Raw genomic sequence first — 6,000 nt, 5'->3', positions numbered from 1 at the left:
CGTGGGTGTGCAGGGTTCAGGATTGGTTTTTTTAGTTGTTCATTACTCTAATAGATGTATCCTAAATACTCAGTGACCAAAGAGTGATGTTTGTTCATATATTTCGACCCCTATCTTGATAATTAGTGTTATTCTACACCAGTGAATTAATATTTTCTGTAAGAAGAGCAGAAACTATCCTTGATACTCATGGTGGCAAAAATTAATTTGTGTCCAAAAACTATATTTGGGACCCCATCTTGGTAATTAGTGTTTTCCTGCGACCGATGAATTAGTATAATCCTGTGAGAAGAGCAGAAACCCCTTTTACTTATTATGAAAGTATTTCGTCTTTTATTCCGCGCCACAAAGCTGTATTGCCAGTTGTTTACTAAGATGTCCTAAAAGACATGATGCTCTGATTATTAAAACCTGTATCACCAGATGTGTATTGTTTTGAGTATTACAAAATTTACCCGCTAGCATTGTTCAGTTGCTAGGTTAGATGTGCTTGGTCTATTTTCTATGTTTCCATATGATGTGATAGCAGCCATTGTTATTTGTTTCTGCTGCTGATAAAAGACATACTAGAGCACATGTCATTCAGTCACGCAGATCAATCAGATAAAAGGCACATAACTGTTTTATCATGTTTTCATGTCTAGCTTCTGATGCTCTGTTTGCCGTTGTTGTTTGTTTCAGGTTATCTGCTGGTGTGGGTTGGTAGTTGTGGTTGTCTCTCTGTCAGGTACCTCTCTTTGCCTGTTTCATATCACTGCGCGTTCATCTCTTCCATGTATACATTATTCCCTGTGCTAATCATTGAAAATTGTATGCTTCAACATTGCCTTCTGGGTTTTTATCCTTCTTTTGTGTGCATTGCCTTCTTTTGGCTGTTTCAGTGGTGTACGTGATGTTCACTCTCTGCCATTTCCCGCTGCATTTGCTCTTGTACATAGATAAGCTTAATTTGCCCTTCCCTATATGCATTGCCTTAATTTTCCTCTGCATTTGCCGTGTTGTCTTTCTTTGCTCTTGCCTGCAGGCAGTAGTTTTCTTGCCCTCTGCGGTTGCTCTTCTCTATATATGGTATCTTACTTATTTGCTTGTGTTGCTCCGTAGTTGCTTTGTCCTTTAATTCTGTTCAAATTGTGCTATGAGCTGTCCTAACATGCGTGCATGTCTCAGCTGTGATATGTTGTTTGCAATTGATGTTTCTTTCAGGTTATTTGCTGGTGTAAGCTGTTGCTTGGACTGTGTGTGAGCTGTTGTTGGGGCTCTTTGTTTGTCAGGTAGTGATCTTTGCCCATTTTATATCATTGTCTGTTTATCTCTTGCTTACATGGATTTTATCTTTGTTAATGACTGAATGCTATGTTCCTAATGAAAGTATGCCCTCTGGGTTTTCCCCTGCTTTGGTGTGTGTCCCCCTTCTTGCATTTATTTATTTTGTGCCACATGATGTTTGTTGTCTGCTATTTCCCTCTGCATTTGTTCGAGTTGGTTGCTTCCCACTGCCACTTTTCGTACCTTCTTAGCTGCATGTAAATAACTTTGTTTGAGTAACGGTTGCCCAACTTCTTAAATGCCAATGTGTGTTTAATATCACATTTAATTATCATGTTTTCCATCTACTCCACTGCAGAATCTACTAGCTTGCTACTGAAGCTTCTATTATCCTATTTCAGAAATTGAACGAGTACGGAGAAAGTAGCGTAGGGGATGTCATTTTAATTACTTGCTAAAACTGTATGAGGACTGACTGAGTTGTTTTTGATCTATTCAGAAAATTTATAGATTGGATTAGACTCATATGCTTAAGCCAAGCTCGGGTTCAAGTGCGCTTCTCATCTAAACAAGAGTGCCATTGATGTTGTCAAAATTTAGGTGAGAACCGTGAATCTGTAGTTGTTTTTGCACTTATGCTGTTTGGCAGTAGCATTGATAGCTTTGTTAGAAAGCAAAGTAGCTTTGCACTCACGCACATGGACAATTACATTAATTATGTTCTATACCTATCAACTAGCTAGCTGATTTTATATACGTGAAATATGATGCTTAATCAGATCTCCATCTTTATTTACATTTATGACATGACATTTTTTTTTGATTCCAGAACTCACAAGGAGGAGGTCGTTGGGGTCATCTCCAATGGTGTGGAGCTCCATCCTTTGCGCTGAACCGTTCTGGTTTGCCGTTGTTTCTGCAGCCTGTGACATCGGCTGAGGTTTGTCTAATCTCAGCATCCACATTCTTTAAATCTCCTTTTGTTTGTCGAAGAATCCAAAGGTCATGAGCAAATTAAATTTTGGGATTTGTTTGCTCCATTGATTTTTACTTTGCTGTCTGTAGATGGTTCCTAATTTCCAAGTTAATTCAGACATCTCCACAGAAGTGAAGGAAGAGAGCAAAATAGCAAAACCTGAGGATAATCTATCTACTAGGTGAGCATCTATGAGCCTATGACCTCTAATCACCATATTTGTTTTGGAAAATTTACTGAATTATGAATGTATATGTAATCTTCTAAAAGATTCCTTGACATTACTAGCATGTGTCTTTAATCTTTGTGGAGGCACGCAAGGATCCTTTTTTATCAATTAAGTACAGCAAAAAGAATCACTACACATGTTTAGTAAGTTATGATCCTACAAATTATGTTTATCTAGGATTAGTAATCAGATAAGTACTGAATTCATGGGAGTACTAATCCATAAGAGTGTTGATCCAGTGCTGCAAACACCGCATCAGTGTCGCTGGATTGCCTTGGGCACGAGCTCCGAGTCGGCGCGAGCGGGCCCTCCGCCCTTGGGCGTGGGTGCCGCGAAAGGCACGAGCTTCGTGTATGGCAAGCCCCATCCGACCTGCTCAACGCTAGGTGTACTGTCATTTTGGTTATTTTGCAGCTTATTTTGGTTTTCGGTATAAATGAAAACCATGTACTGTCATTTTCGGGATAGCAAGGGTTAATTAGCTGGGTTTGCTACTCCAACCAATACCAAAACCAGAGTTGGAACTCCCTAAAATAATTCTTCAGGTGTTGATTTATTGTACTTCATATATATGAAAAGATAGATGTGTTGTTTAGTTTCAGTAGAGCTTGAGAAATTAGTAGGGGGCGCATGCCAGCATGGCGAGTTAAGGTTCAGAATTGATAGCCAGTTCAGTGTTGACCTTCAGATATCTTTTATTAAGGTTCTCCTTGGGCTGTTGGGTGCAGTGAGTTCGGAATTAAGTCTTGTCTTTCTGCAAGCATAATTTTGAGGCACACCCTAAATAAAAGGTGTAGACCCTGTTTCGGGCTTTTCATAGAACATTCATTTTGCAATTTGGTTGGACACATTTAAAATAGAAGTCAGTTTACTGATCTGTCGAGAATATGTTTCTGCTTCTGCTGTACATAGAGAACTTCTTTGTAACTTTAGGCCAACATACTAACTAAATGTTGGGATAAAGATGAAAATTATGTAGAATATTTTTCTGATGTATCATGTTTAAGTGATACATCTCTGAATTTGTAAACCAAGGTATGCTTATGTTTTGTAGCTGAAACTGCTACGTTGTTGTGTAATAAATTAATGCCTTGTTTCCTGGCAAATTAATCTGAATTGTGGGCCATCCATGTTATGTAAATAATTGCTAAACTGAATCTTCTTAATTAGAAATTCACCACCAAGCAAAACCAAGGATTGTAGTATTCAGAGTAGTAGATCTACCTCAGTACCACAACCCACTTTACACCTGACAACTAATTTTCAGAGGAGTCCTATAGCATATATATTCAGTTTCGGCAATTAAACTTGGTTCCATGAAACCTTCAGGCTACTCAGGTTCATAGTAGTTTTGTAGTAGCGACAAAGTCAACAGTGTGCCATCCGAATTAATAAGCCATGTACTGTACTCATACCTGTAGCTCCAGGTTACCGATTCACATTATTCCTGAACTGTGTAGTTTGGAACAGCAAAGTAATACTTTACTTTCAGATGTATAACATGTATGACTGGTTTAGCGACATGAGTTAACTAGCAGGTTATTTCTCTACTAACAGTAGCATTTAGCTGAACCAATAAATTAAATCAGGTTTTGTTATCGAATTATTTTTACAAAAAGCTAATGCAAAACCTAAAATCAAAGTTCACCGAATTATTCTTTTGAACCATGTAAACTAAAATCTGTTATTAAACTAAAATAAAATTTGATTTAGCATCTATAGCTACAACTAAACTTCAAATTTAATCAAAATGCACAAAATGTTAAGTTTCCTGGACTGCATACAGGAAAGCACAAATGTTCTTTATGTACAATTCAAGGCTGATACCTTTCACCCTTAGCTAATATGATCTCCTGTCCTTACTTACCAGGTTTTAGCCATGAACGTGGTTGAGATTCCATCCATGATCATGATGAAGGTAGCTTCTAAAGCCATTGTATAATAGTATACCCACGAAAAGGAAGCTCGAAGTTCTTCGAGCAAGCAGTGCTGCCTGTATAGTTAGAACCATGTAGTAAGACATGTTGTAGTACTAATAGAGATTTACATAGTATTTCACCCATTGGATACCATCAATGCTTAATATAGTGTTTTATAAATTGTTTGCAAATAATCCTCTATTTTCCTGATTATATATGTGTGCTCCTTTGTTCATGATTTCATGTTGTTTTATCCTAATTTTGATCTATCGACTTTGACCCTAATTTTGATCCCGTAAAACATAAAGAAAAACCTACAGTGCTGTCTGTTTTATCCTAATTTTGATCCTGTAAAACCTAAGGAAAAAGTATTATTACACTTCATTTTCATCATTGTTTTATAAACTCTAAGTTGGACTAAATTGTACGGGATCGTGCGCCAAGGCGCACATCGAAATCTAGTTTCTTTTAATGATAGCAGTGTTATATTCATCGCAGGAGAAGGTCAAGACGACCAGTTGAACCATACGTGGGTCTTGAACTTAGACTCATGCTCAAACATAGAGAATTAGTTGGCAAGCCAATTTGGATCTTCTGGAGAACAAAATGTCACTAGTCGTGTTCGAATGTAGAACTTAAGAACGCGGCAAGTGTGTTTCACGCACATATTGTTAAATTGTACGCCGCTACAACCTCCTTTGGTGCACGTCATTAGCGAGAGAAGTGTTTAGTCGAGCTACACCAATAGCGGACTTCGGGCCTCTGCTCCTCCTTGCCTGAGTGATGTTGCCAATCTTGACGAGCGGGGCAAGGTGCTTGCTTGACCTTCCAAACCGTTCTTCTTGAGAGGCTTCCGAACCTTGTAGTCGTTGGCATGGGTTTTGAGAGAAACACGCCCAAAGTTGCCGCGTGAGAGAATTCTTTCGCAAGCACTCATCTCGCGCCTCCGTTACTTGGAGTATGTCCACAAGCTCTACATATTTTGTGTACTTTACCTTCCGGTAGTGGTGTATTGATCTACAAGAACTTTTGTATTTTGACATCCCACTACTAGGAGTTGTTTTCCTAGTAGAGTCTGGTCCTGTCAACATAAAAAAAAAGTCCATTTTAAGCATGCCCCAAATGATTAATCTCAAATGAAGTCAAATATCTTGATATTAATTGTCATGATTGATATTTGGGACCTTCCATGTTATGAAATGTTCTACCATCATGAAAAAATGATTGTGTAGAAAAAGAGACCGGAGAGATGAAGCCCTCGACTTATTTTTATAAAATAATTTGTGAGTGCAATTCGGTATTACGAGCTCGTTGGCTAAAAAAACCACATAGGCCATCCCATGGTGAACGGTGGCGGCATGACTTCTCCGCTCGACCTCTTCCTTCCCCAGCATGGTCCTCTTCCTCCTCCAGCTAGTCGTGATCTCACGTCATCCTTACGCGCGATCCCTGCCACCAGTTACCGCCGCTGCACCGCCTACCGCCAGTACACGTGGCAAAAAAATATGGGGGGAGCGCAAGGCAGGGCCTATGGGGCCACTGCGTCCATGATCTGACCATCTTCTTCGACCTCGTGGGGATGCCAGAATCATTTCAAAAGCCTATGCAGC

General features: G+C 39.1%; 1 long non-coding RNA gene across 8 annotated transcripts; it reads left to right on the top strand.

The window, feature by feature from the left end:
* Positions 1-413: 413 nt before the first annotated feature.
* LOC124685989 lies at positions 414-4,570 on the top strand. Of its 8 annotated transcripts, none has more exons than XR_006997672.1 (5): positions 414-727; positions 1,625-1,678; positions 1,766-1,866; positions 2,096-2,206; positions 2,332-2,767. It is a non-coding gene; the product is annotated as an uncharacterized LOC124685989 (long non-coding RNA). The 8 variants fall into 8 exon arrangements; XR_006997677.1 differs by lacking the exon at positions 414-727 and having other exon boundaries at positions 1,329-1,866; positions 2,332-2,423; positions 2,531-2,614; positions 2,711-2,764; XR_006997673.1 differs by lacking the exon at positions 1,625-1,678 and having other exon boundaries at positions 417-727.
* Positions 4,571-6,000: the final 1,430 nt, after the last annotated feature.

This window comes from Lolium rigidum, chromosome 2 (assembly GCF_022539505.1).
Source record: "Lolium rigidum isolate FL_2022 chromosome 2, APGP_CSIRO_Lrig_0.1, whole genome shotgun sequence".
NCBI classification, from domain to species: domain Eukaryota; kingdom Viridiplantae; phylum Streptophyta; class Magnoliopsida; order Poales; family Poaceae; genus Lolium; species Lolium rigidum.
This window is presented reverse-complemented; position numbering and strand designations above follow the sequence as displayed.